This window comes from Symphalangus syndactylus, chromosome 2, assembly GCF_028878055.3.
Source record: "Symphalangus syndactylus isolate Jambi chromosome 2, NHGRI_mSymSyn1-v2.1_pri, whole genome shotgun sequence".
Taxonomy (NCBI): domain Eukaryota; kingdom Metazoa; phylum Chordata; class Mammalia; order Primates; family Hylobatidae; genus Symphalangus; species Symphalangus syndactylus.
This window is the reverse complement of record NC_072424.2, coordinates 99195951-99216190: the sequence shown is the minus strand read 5'-3', so window position 1 is coordinate 99216190 and position 20240 is coordinate 99195951. Positions and strand designations below refer to the sequence as shown.

Genomic DNA, 20240 nt, shown 5'->3' with positions numbered 1-20240 from the left:
ACATGGATATTAATATTAGAACTGATAAACTATACTACTGTGGGGAAAATGTTTTATCAACCAGAGCACCATGCTTATTTACACTTTCTTTTGCTTTTAGTCCTATAGATACCACATACCTCCAAAGTTACTTAAGTCAGCATACTTTTCCCCTACTCTAAACTAATGTATTTTATAATTTGTTAATTTTTTGGAAAAATCATTATATTAATTTAGATGTACATTTACGTGGGGTAAATATTTGGAAAATTTTAGTCAAATGTTGGGTGGGTTCTGTATCGTTGTAGGTCTTGTAAAAATTACAGATATTGTTCCATTTTAAGTTAGTTTGCTCATTTAAACTGTCACATCACAAAGAGAAAAATAAGTCCTCAAGATGTAGAAAGCAGCCAAAATGTTTTATTGTCTCTTTATTCTACTTCAAACACAGTGACCAGCAATATCCAGGTATTACCTGCACTTTCTTGCCCTCTGCTTGAACGTGAGATTCTTTAATTTTCCAGATGGTCTGGCGTTCCAGAGGTTCAGGTGAATGACAAAGGGTTTGCTCAACACCTACAGCACAGCCTCTACCAGCAGGACTGGGTTAATGTCAGAAGGGGTAAAAATGTTCCATTTCTTTTTATTACTTTTTTCAGGCAAGAAATTGTGGGATCATGGTGAGACTCACTCATAATCCTATGATCTCATTTGGATCACTGAGAGCAAATTTCTTCTTATCCTTCATAGACACACAAAAAACAAGGCTGATGTCTAGAAAAACAACACGGGCACTTTGAGCTGAGGATTTACACACTGCTGGCTTACACGTGGTGGCAGATATTTCAAGTTCCCCAAATGAGATTTTTTCTCAAGGTCTACTATAGGACATTCATCTCTCTACACTGAAAAAACTGCACGAAAACCAAACACAAATATGTTTGGAGTCAAATAAATGGTTTTGTGGATGAACGCATCCACATATTGAAAAGTTCTTGGGTATTAAAGTTCACATCTAGGGAGTCTCATTGAACTACCCAATAGAATGATTTAAAAATCAGCCTCATTTAGGTGATTCTGAGAACACCCTTTTAGGATGTTACCAATGCTCTTACCATTCTTAAAACAATCCTTAAGGACTGTATTTTGAAGTAAGCTCTTAGGTTATTGTCCCATGATAAAGTCATTTTCTAGGCAATTCCCTATGGAAGTGGCAATTTAATTTCAACAACTACAGAGATGATCCTGGTAAAACCTCAATACAGATCACCCACAGTGTAATTCTCTTTTGAGATAAAGGAAAGATTACTCCACAGCTATTTCATCAGGATTTCTTGCCATGATGATCATTGGCTATATTTGTTTACAGGCTGGTCCTTTTAGTGCCCTACTGGGATCATTTCCACATTTCTGTTAACTGCATTACTCCCCATGAATTTTAACTGATATTGTGTCCCTAGAATTCATACTCATTGACCCTATTATGCCTCAGGAGCAATAGTAAAGAAATCCAATACAACTTTCTCACGAAACAACCCAGGCTCAACAGTATGATTTGTATCTATTAGTTTTTCCAAATATATACCATATATATTAAATTACAACACGTAATACATAATTTTTTCTCTCTCTCTCTTTCTCTTTCTCCACTCTCTGCAGACAGCTTATGTCCATCTGTACTGTACATGGCCAGAAGCCAGGTGTTCCTAGAAGCTCTTGGTCAAATTTTACTTTATAAGTCTGAAACACCCTGACATACTACTTATTTTCTTTCTTATTTAGGAAAACATGCAAAAAAAGTGACTTTTGTTTTTTTTTTCTCAGAGAAGTTGTTACACCATTGATAACAACGGCAACTCTAGCCAGAAAGCAAGGTGAGCACATGAGTTGGGGTAGCACATAAACAAAATTCCATTCATAACACATTATTTGTATCATTGAGAATAGGATTGTTTTAAAATTTATACTGTGAAAATTGATTTCTTTTGTTAATAATAATGAAATATCTTTAGATTCTAATTCTTTTTCTATATGGTTTAAACATACTGTTTTAAAGAAACAGGATAATATAAGAGGTTAAGAAGGTAGGCTCTGGAACTAGACTGCCTGGTTTTCAACCCAACTGCACTACTTACCAATTGGTATTATGTGACCTTAAGCATGTTATTTATCTTTTTGGTACTTCAGTTTCCACTTTTAAAAAATGGGCAAAAACTAGTTCTACATTACAGTTATGGTGGGCATAGCAAAAGAATTAATATATGTCATCTATTTAGAAAAAAATATTGATACAGAGTAGACATTTAATAAATGTCAGTTACTCATTATTGTGCACCTATCATACCGCAGTCTATTTTAATTTGTGTGGTAATATGCTTAAATTGTTATTCATAAACTATTTGGTGTTTGTAACCAAATAGAAGTTACAGAATATATCAAATTCCTAATAGTCTGGTTTATTATGTTATAGCCCACAGCAAAATTTGGAAGAAATTGAAAAATTGGACTACTTTTCTTTGAAATTACAGTTTAAATATCTACCACCTATTGGAGTAATAATCCATAATCTATATTGTAATCCATATAAAGCTGGACCTCCTGCTCTCACTCTGAAGTCAACCTGAGCATAGTATGTAACTAGAGAACAAACGTACAAACAAAAACATAATATGCCTAAAAATTCAGAAACCAATTTCACTTACTAATATCTCTGAAAAAACACCAAAAAGGATTTTCGGTCATAATACACAGCAAAATATATTTAAATCCTTTTCAAGGATTTAAAGTCCTGTACCACATGGTAGAGCGGCTCACTGTGTATTCATCCTTAGATTTTTTTTTTTTTATTTGAGACGGAGTTTCGCTCTTGTTGCTCAGGCTGGAGTGCAAGTGCAATGGCATGATCTTGGCTCATGCACCCACCTCCCAGGTTCAAGCAATTCTCCTGCCTCAGCCTCCTGAGTAGCTGGGATTACAGGCATGCGCCACCACGCCCGGCTAATTTTGTATTTTTAGTAGAGATGAGATCTCTCCATGTTGGTCAGGCTGGTCTCGAACCCCCGACCTCAGGTGATCCACCCGCCTTGGCTTCCCAAAGTGCTGGGATTACAGGCATGAGCCACTGTACCCAGCTCAAAATTTCTTAAAATGTGCCCTAAAGACAGCCTGGATTAGTCCTTACCTTTCTTGCCCTCCTTTCCTTTAGTATCCATATTTTCTTCAGCAAGCAACTCTTTGTCATTTCCAATATAAAGCAATCTAGCTCAAACCATTTTCAGTTATATCTTTATTTGGTACTCTGATCTGCACAACAAAACCTAGGCATTTAAGACTCAAGAAAATTATTCATAGTGGTCAGGCCAAGAAAGAGGATATGAAGGTTTATATATTGGCTTACACTTGTAAACCCAGCACTTTGGGATGCTGAGGCAGGAGGATCACTTGAGTCTAGGAGTTCGAGATCAACCTTGGCAACATAGTGAGACCCTATCTCTACAAAAAATAAAAAATATAGCTGGGCATGGTGTCACATACCTGTAGTTGCAGCTACTTGGGAGGCTGAGGTGAGAGAAATGCTTGAGCCCAGGAGATCGAGGCTGCAGTGAACTGTGATTGTGCCACTGCACTCCAGCGTGGGCAACAGAGCAAGACCCTGACTCAATAAATAAATAAATATTTTCTAATAAATAAAATTTAATATTTTTCTACAACAATTGGAGTTATAACATAGAAAAATTAACTATATGATTAATAAAGACACATAACTTGTATACATACCTAGTATTTATTTTTCAGTCCACACTTTTGCTTACTAGTTAACTGACAAAACGTATATGGAAAAACAGCTATAATGACAAATTGTGGTGTCTTTCTTTAGACATATGAGAAGTCTAATTTTAGAAAGAACTTGATGATCAACTGATTCTGGTCAAAAAGTACTAATTTGTTACATCTTGAAGTGTTTACATACCAATAGTAGCACAATTAAGCATGTGTTTTGGATAGTGTCCTTGTTTCTAAACATTGTAAAGTGTAGTATTAAAATCCTCCTTTATCAGAATATTTAGTTGAACTGTCCTTTTAGAATCTGAATCCTTGTTTGGAATCACTGCTCATTTTATTACTTTTTTTTTTTTTTTTGAAAAATGAGAGAATGGGGGAATTTACAGTCAAGTGATTTTCAAAATTTAGTAAGTAATTCCTGTGAAATTAAAGCATTCTGTTGGAACATAGAAGAGGAGAGTGAGACCAAAAATACTGCATAGTATCTAGTTTATTGTTAATGCATCCTTTCATAATGAGATAGTAGAATCAGATGTAGATAATTTGATATGACATTTAGCTGTTACCAAGTGATAAAATGTTGATTGCTTTATACTATTGCCTAGCCACACCCTCAAATGAGTTTTCAGGTTAGGAATAATTTTTGAAATAGGTTACAGATGGTATAGTGAGATAAATGTTTGGAGTTAAAGTGAAGATAAATCAATAGCTGAAAATATTCTTGGTGTAAAAAATAGAAAGTATTCTAGAGATGAAACTGACACTTTTTTGGCTCATGAGCATTTATTTAGATCTTTAGAAGAAAATTATGAGCTATATTTTTATTCTTTACCACAGAGAAGCATTTTTTTTTCTGAAATACAGGGATCCTTTGAATAAAAATATACACAATCAATAGCCACAGTTTTTGTACCTCAGGATATTTATCTGACTTTGTGAAGCAGACATATTTTTCTGGTATGCAAAGCCTTAACAGCTAGGCATCAAAAGAATTATTTGTCTTGATTTTTTGCCTTAGAAAATGTTTTGAAGTAGACCTAATGATTAAACCTTTAAGAAAAAATGAATCATTCATACCTTTCCTGTGTGACTTATTGCTTTAATCACAACTGTATATTAACAATATTTCATAGCCACTATAGGTAGTGCCTTATGTTTAACTATGAGAGAAGTTTGCCTAGAAAAAAGGTACTGTTGTTTTATTGGTTCATCAGGAGGATAAGCTCTCTTTTAAGCACCATTACATAATGTCAGTGATTTAGAGAAAGTCCTTTTACCCTTTTACCCCTAGACTAGTTGTCAGATAATGTTAAGACATATTCCATAGAATCATCCTTACTTCCTGTTAGTAACATTTAGTAAGTTCTGAAGATATATGCAAAATGTAAAGTTGTGTCATAAATTATAGTCATTACAAGAGTACACAGAATACAAGTTAATGCAATTATGTTTAGCTTCTCCTCTATTGGGTTCTTTTTTTTACTCATATGAAATTACTGTCTTATGATATTTAAAGCAAAAGAAAGCAGAAAGTTCAACACAAAGTAGAGAGAGGACAATAGTAAGCTCTCAACTGCCAAGATTAATAATGTGTTTTAGGTATGCAGAAAATCGAACAGCAAGATACTGACTTAATAGGGGGCAGAATCCTGTTTGTCATTCACTGTTTACCCATAGGTCTCTGAAATTGTCTGCTCTGTTATGAAATGCATAGTGAAGTAGCTGATAGCAGCGTATTTTCTTCAATAGGATTCTGATCCTTACTTTAGGTCTATCTAGTGCTGTTGAAAAATAAATTACTAGTCTTGAAAATTTGCCCTAGGAAAGCTCCATCTTGATATAAAAAAGTAGGAGCAGACATCTGGTAGACATAAGCTACCTAGCAAGTGACAGAAGAATGTATATAATATGCTTATTTCATTGGTTTACTAAATTGGAAAGTAATATATTTCTGTATCACTGCCTATTGGACAAGGTAGAGAGTTTTAAAGACATTATCAAAGATATTATGAATTATTAATGTCCTTCCCCAACCTATCAAGCTAAAAAATGAAGTATTGGTAGAAGAAATTATTTGACGTTAGGTAGAATAGTGTAAGATTAAATTTGAGGGAACAAATTTCCTTGTGTTTTGTGCTTTTTCTTGTCTCAAAATTTTGAATCCAGCAAGCCCAGCTATTTCTCTTTTTGAAATTTTAAAGTACTTTTAATTGACAAATTAAAATTGTATATACCCAAGATAAACAATATGATGATTTGATAGACATATACATTGCATACTAATTATCATGTGAAATTATGAACTATTTTTTAAAAATTACTTTTCTAGGGGTCTTCATTAGTGAGGAAGTGAGTAATCTTGTATTTTTTGTCTTAAAAGCACTTTTTTCTATCCACATGTTGTGTAGCTACTTTAATGCAAGTGCTTACACTGCCATACTATCATTCTTTGCTTATGTCTACTGTAGGTAATCAAAGTTGTAATGAGTATCAATGATCATTGTTGTTGTATTGTATGTCTTCACATTCAAAGTAAATCTCAGACATGCTTCGGAGAAAACTACACAGGAAGCCAGTGTGACATCTATGACACATATTAGAGATAGAAGATTTTGAATTCTATCACTATCTTTGTAATCTGTAAAATCCAAAATTGCTAGGTTTTTGATAATTGGTGAGTACTTTTACTCATACAACTCCCATGTCCTTCCCTCCTCACTATTACTTCTTGAACTTTTTGGACTTCTCCTTTTGTGTCTCCTCACAAACCACTGGAAAAAAAAATTGGTTGAGAAAGCAAAAGTTGGTGACAACATTTCATATTTTACTGTTAATTAAAATCTTCAATATTTATATAGTTTTTTTGTACAAGAATAGTACTGTAGACTTTTTACTAGTGATATTTTATTTGAATATGCAAAACCATAATTATTAGATCAAGGAAGGTTAGCTAAAATTAAGAGATCTCATAGACTAAACGCTACTTTGAGGAATTTACCACAGTCTAACACTAGGGTGTGGCATTTAGTGTTTCAGGCTTTAAACATTTTTAATTATATATAGTAAAGTAATACATGTACGTAGTTTAAAAGTCAGGATTGATAATGAAAAGTAGCAGGTCATACACTGCTTCACCTATGGCTTACTCCCAGATAACTTCTCTCCTGAACCAATCATTTTCAACTCTTAAGTTGTTTTATTTTTTTAAATTTATAATTTACCTGTTATTTGAAAACTTCTGCTTAAATTCCTATTTCTTATTATATCAGTTTGATCATTATAACTTATTTCCTACTGTGAAAGCCACCTTTTACTAATTGTCCTCCGTCCATTCTTCCAGTAGAATTACATCATAAGTTTTGGTGAAGTCAACATTTAGTTTTGCATTATTATCATTATAGCTATGTGCCTTTACTCTATATTGTTCATTGCTGTGACATAAATTGTACAATTGTTATATTTCCTTTTGGAATTAATGACTGCCTCATTTTGGGAAGGTTTAGGTTTTTTTTTTATAACTGTGATTAATTTATCCTCAAACTCTGCAACAAAAATCTTTAAAAAAAAGCTGAAATAAACTCTTAATCATGTTTTAAAAATCAGGAAATTCAGTAGTTTCCTTTGGATCTTTGAGAAATCACACTAGGCATCCTTCATCTTCCTGCTTCAGTCTAGAGTGGTAAATTTCAGTGCCTGCCTCAGAGCTGTCATTCTGGGCCATCCACTCACGATCATTTAAGAAATCCCTTACCTGTTTGCTATGTTGAAGTTTATATTTTCTGGGTTTTGTGTCTTTCACTTTGTGGTTGACTACCTCATTTTAGCAAAACTCATCTTCCAGTTGTTTTCTAAGACAAGGTTTATGGACTTGCGTATATAAAAATGTCATTTTTTTCCTTTTTTTTTGGGTGAGTCAGGGTCTTGCTTCCAGCACACTTTGTATGATTTTTTTTTTTCAGTCATTGTTCTGGCCATTTGGTGGCCTTTTTCATGTGGAAATGTATATTTTCTCATTCTGATATTTCTACTTAAACTGTATCTTTAATAATTGTATCTCATGTATTTTGTTTTTTTTTGTTTCTGAAAATTCTGTTGGTTAAACAGAGATCTCTTGGTTTTGGTCATTTAACTTTATTTGTTTTTTTCAGTGGTGAATTTTTTTCATAATTTTGTTATAATTAATAAGAAATAGTCTCAACATTAACATTTAGAAGTTCTACTTAGCATATTTTTTAAATTTGACAACTGTGTTTCTAATTTCTAAGAATACTTTCTTGTTCTCTGAATGTCCTTTATTTTTCAGCCCCAGCCAACACATTGTTTGTAGCTTTATGAATGACCTTCAGGGAGAGATACCTAGCTTAGTCATGTCTGGATCTTGACCCACAAAAACTATGAGATGATAAGTGTTGTTTTAAATGCTACGTTTTGGAATAATGTTTTATGCAGCAATAGATAACAAGCAAATACGACAAGGCTTTTTGGTTTTCTTAAAAATATATCCATATTTTCATGAGAAAAGACAAGCAACACAGCTGAATATAGCAGTATTCTCTTAACATAGGGCAAAAAGAATATTTTATATCCATGTATTATTAGTGCTTTTGGCATTTTATACAGATCAAATTATAAAGAATGAATATGAATACATTTTTTCCTTTCTTCCATTCATGAATTGCTATCTTATGATGTTATTAATGACTATTAATGAATGTCCTACATTTTTAATTTGTTAAATTTCAAATTACTTTCCATGTTATTAGTCTGTATATTTTTATATTGTTCTGAATTAGTGAAGATAAACCTTTAAATCACAAAATTTCAAATGAAATTTCAGTGTATTAAACGCCCTCCCACTGGCCAGGTGCGGTGGCTCATGCCTGTAATCCTAGCACTTCGGGAAGCCAGGCAGGAGGATCGCTTGAGCTCAGGAGCTCAAGGCCAGCCTGGTTAGCATAGTGAGATCCCATTTCTACAAAAAATAAAAAATTAGCTGGGTCGGTGGTGAATGCCCATGGTCCTAGCTATTTGGGAGACTAAGGTGGGAGGATCGCTTAAGCCTGGGAGTCAAGGCTGTAGGGAGCTGTAATCATACCATTGCACTGTAGCCTGGGCACAGAGTGAGACACTTTCTCAAAAAAAAAGCCCCACACCCCAATACTATCATTACCAATGACCATTAAGGTGATAAAGAATGTAATTATGACCAGGATCAGTATGAATTCCATTTATGTTCAAATGCATGTTCTCTGAAGATGCCATGATCAGTCACGAAATTAGTGAATAAAATGGGGAGTCCTGTACACCTTTCTCCTTCTTGTTATTTATTTTTACTACTTTTTTATTTATTTAAAATGGAATACTTCACAAACTTGTATGACTTCCTTGTGCAAGAGCCATGCTACTCTTCTCCATATCATTCCAGTTTTAGTATATATGCTGCTGAAGTGAGCACTTTTAATAAAAATATTTTACCACTTGGCTAGAAACTAAAGAAGTTTCGATGGACTATGAAAGAAGTGCTGTCATAAAGAAGAAAAGACACCATAATGGAAATCAGATATAGGCAACATATTCAATGCCAGTAGTAAAAGAGGTAATTTTAAAATCATGTTTGAAAAAGTGGGTGGGGAGTGGAGCAAAATAGCTGTTACTGAATAACCATTCTTTGCCAGACACTATGCTAACTACTTTTTTTTTTTTTTTTTTTTTTTTTTGAGATGGAGTCTTGTTCTGCCGCCCAGGCTGGAGTGCAGTGGTGCAATCTCGGCTCACTGCAAGCTCCGCCTCCCGGGTTCACGCCATTCTCCTGCCTCAGCCTCTCCGAGTAGCTGGGACTACAGGCGCCCGCCACCACGCCCGGCTAATTTTTTTTTTGTATTTTTAGTAGAGACGGGGTTTCACCGTGGTCTCGATCTCCTGACCTCGTGATCCGCCCGCCTCGGCCTCCCAAAGTGCTGGGATTACAAGCGTGAGCCACTGCACCCGGCCTATGCTAACTACTTATGTGCCATCTCATTTAATACCCATAACAACCCTGTGAGTTAGGCATTTGACTCCTTTTGCAGATTAGGAATCTGATGCTCACTTGTTAGTGCCAAGGAGTTAATAAGCAATATTGCTGAAATGCAACCCCAGATATGTGGGACCCCAAAGCTTCTCTTCTCTCTGTAATTCCCTTCCTGATACAAATGAAGAATTCTATTTCGTATCTGATATGGTTTGACTGTGTCTCCACCCAAATCTCATCTTGAATTGTAATCCCCGTAATCCTCACATGTCAAGGGAGGGACCCAGTGGGAGGTGATTCTATGGGGCGGGTGGGAGGGGTGGTGGTTTCCCCCATGCTGTTCTTGTGATAGTGAGTGAATTCTCATGAGATCTGATGTTTTTATAGGCATCTGGCATTTCCCCTGCTTGCTCTTCCCTCCCTGTTGCCGTGTGAAAAGGTCCAAGCTTGCTTCCCCTTCACCTTCCACCATGATTTAAGTTTCCTGAGGCCTTCCTAGCCATGTGGAACTGTGAGTCAATTCAACCTCTTTCCTTTTTAAATTACCCAGTCTCAGACAGTTCTTTAGCAGTGTGAAAACTTACTAATTTAATATCCCTTAATACTATTACTCATTGCATGAGTATTTAGCTTCTCCCATATGCCACAGTTAGTTCTAGGTACTATGGATAAAAAAAGGAGTCTTGCTTCTGAAAGCTGAGAGACATTGTTGAATTTCAAACAATAAATTATTTTTTAGCAATTTATTTTAGAGTTAAAAATCTCATTGATGCTACTTATTTTAGTGACTGATTTTCTCCTTTGAATATGAGTCAAGTCTGATAATTTTAGTTGCAATCCATGCAATAAAATGGGACTCAAAATTCCGTCATTTCGTTCAGCAAATGTTGAATTGAATAGCAATACAAATAAATAAGGAAGGGTCACACCCACAGAGTAAACAAATTAAATCAGACATAAAATTTTATGAATGCCCTTTTTTGTTCTTAAAAAAATAGCAAAATTTTTTAAGATTAACATTATTTGAGTAATCTTAACTCTGTTTATTTGGCACTAATTCTGAAGACATTATTGGTTTTTGATGCGGCATGCAGGAGAAGTAACTCAAATGGACTATAAAAGAACAATGTGATCTCTGAGGAATGCTGAAACATTACTGTTATTTTTAAGAAATATCAACCAATTGTGAAGAACTTTGTGTAGGGTTTTTTTTCAAAACTTGATGTGCAACTCACTGGTTTAACATGTGTTGGCATGGAGATATTTTTTCTGGAATAATGTGTTTTCATTAGAAAAAAAAAAAAATGACCTCAGGGTGCAATCAATGCACTGTTTCTTTTCCTCCCTTCTGTTGTAGAATACATTGTATATGGCTTTTGTTGGAAGAGGCAAACAATAAAACAAAGCAACAACCAAAACAAAAACAAACACTGAAAAGAACCTTAGCATTGTCATTGAAAAAGGATTTCAAAATGGCTTAGAAAACTGGCCTTACTTCAAAGAGCACATGTAAACTAGTTATTGCACCTTGTCTGAAGAATCAGAAATGTAGTCTGTTTTTTTTTTTCTTTTTTAGTTCTAAAATTCACTTGCCCGTTTCTGACCACATGGCAGGCTAGATGCCTATATTAATTCTCTGATAAAAACAAGAGAACATTTCTGGTAAAATATATTTAATAATATTTTCTTAAATGTATCAATAACTGAGAGTAAACTAAGAAAATCTTAGGTCTGTTATCTAAGTGAAGTCAGGAACTCAGAAATGTAAGTGGAGAAATGGAACGGGCTTCCTTCCTAACCACACTTCTTGATGGCCTCACAGGGTATTGGAACAAGAGACAAATTCAAGGCGTATATCTAAGATAAGGAGTCTAATAGGAGGACATTCCTCCCCCATAAAAGTGGGATGTCAAATGGCTATGTAAGGGTGAGCCAAAATCAAACCTTCCCTCCTCACTTTACTCCCCAAGGAAACAAGGATAATCAACATTCTTGGACATAATTGCTGTCCTGGGAAGGGTGAAAACACATAGCTAACATAGCTGAGAATATGAATTACAATCCAACCCTCAGGCTCAATGTGTAGTAGAGGTCCAGCACAGTAAGACAGGAAAATAAAGGACTGGGGAAAAAAAATTGTCATTATTTGCAGAAGATATGAATAGACATATAATAGTAAAAAGTTTATAAATAGAATTAAGAAAAATTAATGTTACTGGATTTAAAATGAATATACAAGAAGCAATTCCAATCCTATGTGATCTAGTAGTTTTGTTTGTAATGGCAAAAATATGTAAACAACTCATGTCAACCAAAAGTGAATTGAACAAAAATTTTGGCGTAGGCAAATATTTGAATAGTATACAGTGGCAAAACAGAAGTAATGACAGCTACATATTATCTTGGATGAATCGCACAAATATATCAATATATATGAGCAAATGGAGCAAGTCATGGAAGACCCTCATTTGTATAAATAGGGATTCATTTATACAAAGTCAAAAATAGGCAACACTAAACAACTTGTTGGTTAGGAATATAATTTTTGAAGGTACAAAGATGAAGAAAAGTAAAAGAAGGATTACTATAAAAGACACTAAATACAGCTTTGACAAAAGAAATTCTGAACTCTACTTGGCATTGAATTTCACTGAAAGTGCTTTGAGGGTTTCCTCTTTGATAAACATGGTGTATATTCTGGTCCTACAGAGGATCTGAATTTTACATATCTTTTTACATCGTTACTTGTTGTCATTTTATAATACAAAAAAGTATTTAAGTATAATTTTTATTTTTAAAAGTAATATATGCATATAGTTTAAAAGAACAAATAGTGCAAGGTTTCTAATAACAAGCCCTAATCCTCCGCCTTACCTCTCCCCACTCATGGAATGTAATTTTAATTAGAGGTAAGCAATTACAATACTTAATTTTTTTCTTCTTTCATTTGCCTCTGTATTTTTATTTTATTTTAAAGATACATATATGTATATATAAAATTTAAAAATATATATTGGTAGAGACTTGGGTCTCATTATGTTGCCCAGGCTGACTCCTGGACTCAAGCTGTCCTCCCAAAGTGTTGGGATTACAGGCATGAGCCACCATGCCTGGCCACCTCTGTATTTTTAAATACTACATATACACCGGTATTTCTTGATTTTTTCAATTTCAAGCATATATTGACTTTCTAATACAGAAGATAAAGATGTAGTACTATAACACATATGTTCCCCCTTCATTCTGCTTAGTTATATCATGATTTTTAATAAGTCATATTCATTGCTTTTATTTCTGTGATATGGAAATACTGTTCAATGGTGAGCCACATAGTATGCCACAATTATAGTTACTTTTCTGTACAATGTTTTGTTTTTCTAGGAGCAACATTTGCCTTATTGTATTGTTGTTGTTGGCTTTGTTTTTCTATAATCCTATCACTACTTCTCTCCAAATTCTCCAAGGTAATTGCAAGCAAGTCATCACAATATGGCCAAATGTTTCAGTTGATCAATCATTTCCATTTTTATTTTGTAGAAAAAATTCCAGAACTATTTTGCCCTCTATTCCATTATGACAGCTTTCTAGTTCTGCTATTCAGATTTTTCCTTTTACTGTCATCCAGGTAATTCCTTCACCTCTCTTCTGTTTTCTTTCATTCAACAAATACCCTAGAAAGGTATATACCAGGCAATATTATGGATGCTGGCAATAAACTGATGAAAACTGATTAGCTACTTTGATGGAGCTAATATCTAATGAGAAAAGCATAACGTTAAAAAATGTAGTAAGATGTTAAACTTTAAGTTTCCAATGAGGCATGTAAGTACCAAAGTGAGGTAAAAAATCAGTATTAAAATTTTCACAAGAGAGAGTTGAAAAGTTCTTGCTTGATTCTTTAACTGCTCAGAAAATAATCAGATTACAGAAAAATTTGTGATGAAGGATCAGGAAACGATGTTTTGCTATTAATTTTTTAATGTTAGGTGATCAGTAAAAATCTCTCTTTATGTTACTGATATTTGGGCAGACATCTAAAGGGAGTGAGTGAATAAGCCATATGAATACCTAAAGGGAAGAGCATTCCAGTCAGAGGAAATCAAAACATCAAAGGCTTTGGGGTAACAAAATGCTTAATGTGTTTAGGAATAGCAAGGAAGTCTACAGATCAGAAGGGCTTGGAGGAGTGAGGAGGAAGATTAGACGGAGATGAAATCAGAAAGTAAGATGGTGGCTTGACTGGAATGTGGATCACTGGATGTGGTAAGAAATGGACAGATTCTGGATATGCTTGACAGTGGAACCGGCAGGATTTCCTGATAGCTTGGATATGATACATGACTGAAAGAGAGGAGTCAGGAATGATTTCAGTGTTTCAGCCTGAGTAACTGGAAATGGAGGTAGGGCATTTACTGAGATGGGGAAAACTCCAGAAGGAAAAAGACATAGCACATATTCCAAAGCTCAATTTGGAAATGTCAAATGATAAAAGTCCTATTATCTATGCAGATGGAAATATCCAGTTGGCAGTTGCATATAGGAGTGTACAGTGCAGGTGCAACGTTAGGGGCTGGAGATAAAAGTATGGGAGTCATTATGGTAGACCTGGTATTTTAAACTTGCGGATCACTAAGTTCCTGTAGGGTATAAGCTGCCTACATTTGGTGAGCTATGCCTTCCAATTTATTTCTCTCTTCCCAAACAAATAACATTTCTCTTTTAGGTTAGTTTTCCTTGACATTTCATTAAACCTATGCCTATATTCCTTACCAAATGCTTTTCCTCTGAGTATATCCACCTATGCCTGATAAGGCCTGACTTTAGGATGTATTTTTACCCATACTCAGAGGATGCATAATCTCCTTTGGTTGTTTCTTGGTGTAAAAAAGAAGTCTGCCTACACTCAGGATACACCTAAGGCCCCCACCCAACTCTGTCTTCTTGGATGTTATGGCCTGACTTAAGGCAAATCCTTATGTACATGAACTATAAGTATTCTTTCTAAAATATGCTTCCTTGAACGGGATGAGGTGAGATCTCAAGCTAAACCCTTGTCACAGCTTTCAAAAATTCTTCAGATTCATCAGCTTATGTCTGAGTAGGTAAACCCTAACTTGCAGCCTCCACACTTGAACAAACCAAATTCTCTGTGATTTCTAACATTCTCTTTGTCCTTGTGAGTTTATGTCTTTTGTATTTACCATTTTAGTGGTGTTTTGGGATGGAACAGAAATAAATGCATTTGTTCAAGCTGTCACATTTAACAGGCCAAATCATTTTTATATCATAATAATCCAGTAAAATGTTTCTTATAGGGTGTTTCTAGTTATAACAAATGTATATTATATGGGTGACCTTGCTTAATAGCAAATAACCTTCTTGAAATGATAAAAGAAGGTTTTAAAAATTACTCAGTGCTTATTGATGGTAGTCTAACAACACTTTTGACATTTTACTATAATTTTGTAATCTACCAGAATGTTGTGAACATTATTGGGTTACAGTAGTATTGTTTTTATACCTGTATTGGAAAAAATATTACTTAGCTTTTACAGATAGAAAGACTCAAGTTGCTAAATTCTATTACATAGATTACTCCTTCCAATTCAAATTTTTTTTTAGTGCTCTGCTGTTTTTAAAATGGGTTATTCTAATATTTACGGTTAGTATCTACAGGAAAAGTACCTAGGAAATGAAAGAATATAATCAATTTTATTGTTTAGAAAAATATGAATAAATTTGAAAACTGCCACTAAAATATTAAATATTACAAAACACAAAGGGTATTTTAAATCCATGTATGGAAAAATTGGCCTGGAAAACATTTTGAAATCAGTAAAGGGCTAAATATAGCGCAGCTGAATAATTTAAATTAGACTATTACAACTTCACTCAGATGATGTTACGTATTATATACCAAGGTTAATGGAAATCAACAAAACCCCTATCTTTATATGAAAAAATAATTGATGAACCGAAAGATCTCCCAAAACAAAGATTCTTAGAACTTAAAATTATATACAGAATGTTGTTGAATTATTTGTATACATGTCTCCCTTATATGTTAACATGTCTCCCTTACCAGACCGTGAGTTCATAGGGACAGCAGTCTTACCTATTTTGTTGTTCATTGGGCTTACCATAGCACACAGCAAAGTACCTAACACACAGCAGATGTCTTTTACTGCATGTGTTTAAGTAATAGATGGTTAATGATTTTATAGAGACGATCAGTGACCCTGGAAGAAGAAACAATATGTTTGTTTCAACTTTGTTTTCCTTTTGATTTTTAAATCTAGTCTACGTACAGAAAGCATGGATTCTGTTCTGCTCTCTGCCTCCCTCTATAGGGGTGGCCTGCTATTTTACAGCTATACAAGTGGCTAGGTGGGTAAAGGCTAAGTAGTGGTGAAATATTAGCAAGATTGTCATGCCACATACCTAAGTCACTTCCTTCAATTAAACTTTTAATAAAGTTGATACTCTATCTCCAGTTATCTGATTCCTATATCTATCTCTCAGTTTTCGACCTTGAGTGGGAAAGAGGAATTTTTTTATGGGCTTCTTTTACCAACTTCTAAAAGTGCGTTCTCTTTATAAAATGAAAGTACAAATATGCATTAATAAAATAAAATAATGTGTTGGTTTTATAGCAAAAGCAAGTGCCTCTGCTTCATTGCCTCTCTTGCTGTGGTTGCCCAGGAGTTTCAACTTCTCATAGGCAACCATATTCAAATGTTTCATTTTTAATTGTCTTGGTAGTTTTCTTATTAATTCATTATAATGCAACTATGCCATTATTTACCAACCTGTCTACTTTAGATATAATCTGTTGCCTTTCTTCATAATGCATGAGGATTTAATGCACTTACATGATCCCCGTACTAAGATTTTGTTGGATCCAGCATTATCTATACTAATACCACAATTGTGGGCAAAGAAATTTCCACTTATAATTATGATATACACACACATCACATATATATACACACATGTGTGTATTGTTTGGTATGCAATGCATTACACATAATTGTATAATGTATAAAATTGCATAGTATGACATTCAGTAAATATATATTGAATGAAGGTATGTAATTTTAGGTTCAAGCATTTTCACTCACAATGTTGTGAATATTTTCCCTGTTGTTAAATATTCATAGGAAACTTCTTTTTAAGTGGCTGACATGAACAGCATATGGCTGAACCAAATTTATTTAACCTTCAACCTATTATGAAATATGTAGGTTTCCAATTTTTTAGTGTTACCAATAACCTGTCTGTAAACATCTTTATAATTAATCATCAACTGCATATCTGATCCTTGAAGTAGATTCTTAGAATTACTGAATCAAAAATTCTTGATACATATTGCCGGTTTCCTTTCCAGGAAGATTTTGTTTATTTGCATTTCTAACAGCACTGTAAAAGAGTAATCATTTTATTCCATATTATTTAACCCTAAATACATATATGCTCTAAAACTGCTAATTTTATAGATCTAGCTTGAGATTTTCGATTACCAGTATCGCTGAAGATTTCTTCATATGTCCATTTATTATAACATTTAAATTTTTTTCAGTTTAATATTTGGTTCTATGACTAATTTGAATTTTTAATATTTCAGAGAAGTTTTATGAGTTAATTTATTTCTCGATTTTATCATTATTGGCAATTCTTTACATTTAAAAATATCCTAAAGAAAAGAAATTTTAAGGGTTAGCAATCTTATTAGAAATTCACAGTGAATTAAAAATTAGTTGCATGGCTACTTGTATTTATTTTGCCTTTAAATATACTATGTGGGCAATCAAATTTTAATAAAAACTTTCATATAACAATAAGAATTCTCCCCAGAAATAGTGCTATAAAACTAGCTTAGGAAAATAAAAAATTGTGGGTACTGAAATTTGTATAATCTTCTTCTTTTTTTTTTTTTTTCCAAGACAGAGTCTTGCTCTGTCGCCCAGGCTGGAGTGCAGTGGTGCAATCTCAGCTCACTGCAACCTCCACCTCCTGGATTCAAGCAATTCTCCTGCCTCAGCCTCCCAAGTAGCTGGTACTACAGGTGTGTGCCACCACACCGGGATAATTTTTGTATTTTTAGTAGAGACAGGGTTTCCCCATGTTAGCCAGGCTGGTCTTGAACTCCTGACCTCGTGATCTACCACCTTGACCTCTCAAAGTGCTGGGATTACAGGTATGAGCCACCAAGCCTGGCCAAAATTTGTATAATCTTAAGGTGAGATGGCTTTTATAAATTAGAAGGGCAGTGGCAATGTTTATCATACTTATGTGTTAAATGACTGGTAATCATTGTGTTAATCTTATACTTTCTTTCCCATTGTCTATTCCATTTACTTTTTGCCATTTGACTGGGGTGATATGTGTGCTTTGTGTGGTTAAAAAAAAAATGCCTGTAGTAACATATGATCAGGAGCAGTAAGAAGGGAAGATAGCAAGCTTTTCCTATTACTGTAGCGAGATAATAAGCCCTTGGATTATTAACAAAGTTCCATGTGGTAGGAGCTGATTGACTTAGGCTATATTACTTGCCTTTATCTGCTGGCCTGGGATTGGCAGAAGGGGAATCTTCCTAATGTGGCTTCAGAAATGAAAGGCGTAATTGGATATTCTCCCAAAACTTGTGATGGGATAGAATCCTGAACAGTAGAAAAGATTATCAACTACATTGTCCTTGCTAAAAAATTTTCAACGGTGCTATTATCTGCAGGATAAAGTCTTATTCTTCTGATATAATGTATAATCTTGGTCTCCAGTAATCTAGATAACCATTTGTTTTTGAGCATTAACTACACAAAGCTTCCTTAAACCTATTTCTCATCTGAACACTAATACTTGTGCTAGTCAGGTAAGGTATGAATCTTGAAATTCATTACTAGTGTCAAGTTGGGCATGAATTGATACTGCTTTATAACTATTATGGTTTGAACTTTCAGTTATACTCTATAAACACAATAATTAAATGTTTAAATTAATTCAGTAGTATTTAGCACATGAAAAATTGTCTCAGAAAAATGTAATAGTTTTAATAGCCAAATGTGTAAACAACCCAAATGTCCATTAAAAGTCAATAGATGAACAGTTTGTGGCATATCAATACAACGGAATACTACTAAACCATACATAAGAAAGAACTATTGATATACACACAACATGGACGAATCTCAAAATAATTATGCTGAATGAAAGAAGAAAGACAAATAGTACATATTATATGTTCCACTTACATATAATACTAGAAAATGCAAACTAATCTGTAGTGACACAAAGCAGATGAGTGGCTGACAAGGGACAGTGAAGGAAGAGTGGGGAGGAATGGGAAGTACAGATTACAATACGGTTCCAGGAAACTTTTGGGGTGATGGGTATATTCATTATCTTCACTGAGCGTTAGTTTCACATGTATATACATATGTCAAAACTTATCAAATGAAACAATTTAAAGATGCAAAAAAAGCAATGAAATATGTAATAGCTCTTCATTATCACTGGCAATATAGAACTATAAATAGTGCTGTATGCTAATTTATGTATGCATTTTTTGGTTTTGAATTTTATTATTTTTTCTCATAGGATTATATGTTTCTTGAAATAAATGTTTGTATTGAAAGAATTGTATCTTTACAGAAGAACTGGCTGGCCTTATTTTTATTTCATGAGTTTAACATTTCTTGATTATATACAAGTCTATCAATATGACTTCACCACAATACAATTCATCTATGTAACCAAAAACCACTTGTACCACAAAAGCTATTAAAAAATTAACATGCCTATCAATGTGAAATTATACACTGGCCACTAGAATGAAATAAAAACAAAGAAATATTATCAAGAATCCACAAATGATATAACTTACTATTTGTTTAGTATATCCTAATATATGTAATATAATATAATATATATATAATATAAACAGTGGCAGTAGGATTAGAAGACACATACAGATTGGAGAGAGATTCAGGAAGCAGAATCAATAGCACTTGGTGATAGATTGGATCTGGGAGTTGAAGTAGAAGAAACAATGAAGAATGACTTCAGAGCTGCTTTTACTTTGGGAACTGGTAGATAAAGTGTGGATAGTGGGAAGAGGTTTAGGAATAGTGGAGATAACGTTGATCTTAGAAATGATCACCAGTAGCTGGCAATGGTGAGGCTGGCATGTGGATATAAAATATATATATTTTAAATGGGTAGTTACAGGTATGTGAGATGATAAGAGATCAATGTCAAAGATGAAAACTTATGACTCATAAGCAGAATCTGGCTAGTTGAATGAGTAAAATAAAATTCAGCCGGTCATCCATCTGTGAGAGTTTTAATTGAGTTTTGACTTAGCTGTGTCCATAGACAATTTATTTTCTAGAATATATATTGCTATCTACCATGGGAATGGTAGACTGGCCATCTCATCTTCAAATCCACCCTCCATATACTGTGCTTTCTT

At 34.0% G+C, this 20240-nt stretch overlaps 1 non-coding gene across 1 annotated transcript; it reads right to left on the bottom strand.

The window, feature by feature from the left end:
- Positions 1-9110: 9110 nt before the first annotated feature.
- On the bottom strand, positions 9111-9217 carry LOC129477856 (U6 spliceosomal RNA). The gene has a single exon (XR_008656038.1). It is a non-coding gene; the product is annotated as a U6 spliceosomal RNA (small nuclear RNA).
- Positions 9218-20240: the final 11023 nt, after the last annotated feature.